The sequence below is a fragment of the Penaeus monodon genome, chromosome 32, assembly GCF_015228065.2.
Source record: "Penaeus monodon isolate SGIC_2016 chromosome 32, NSTDA_Pmon_1, whole genome shotgun sequence".
NCBI lineage: Eukaryota > Metazoa > Arthropoda > Malacostraca > Decapoda > Penaeidae > Penaeus > Penaeus monodon.
The window spans coordinates 7745483-7745949 of record NC_051417.1 but is presented as its reverse complement, the minus strand read 5'-3'; positions in this window follow the sequence as shown (position 1 = coordinate 7745949).

Here is a 467-nt window from a genome sequence, read left to right as displayed (position 1 = left end):
CTAAGTGTACATGTAGTGTGCTGTATCCTGTATATAAGTAAGGACAAACTCAAACACACTACCAACGCGCCTTTCCTCATCCACGCTTATAACTGCATGTTTTTTTATTACTATAACTTTACAGTAGTAGTCTGAGACCCTCACATATAAATTTCTTGGCTTTCTATATGCAAATTTACCCCCGTTTTCTGCTCCTAGAGACCCACAACCACTTTCCAAACAATTACCTCGCACCTGGAAAATATACAAAGACAAACTGCTTGCGTGTTGAAGAAATTTTTGTGTCTATTTGCTCTATGTGATATACCTCGAGAGTATGATGTTAACGTGACGAGAAAAGTATTAGCTGGAAGAAAAGGAAAATCTCGATATTTAATATTCATTGCCTCTGTAATGAGGATATAATTTCTTGTTCGTGTGTGTATTTTTACGGTATTGATCAGTTCATCACACACCAACATATACAC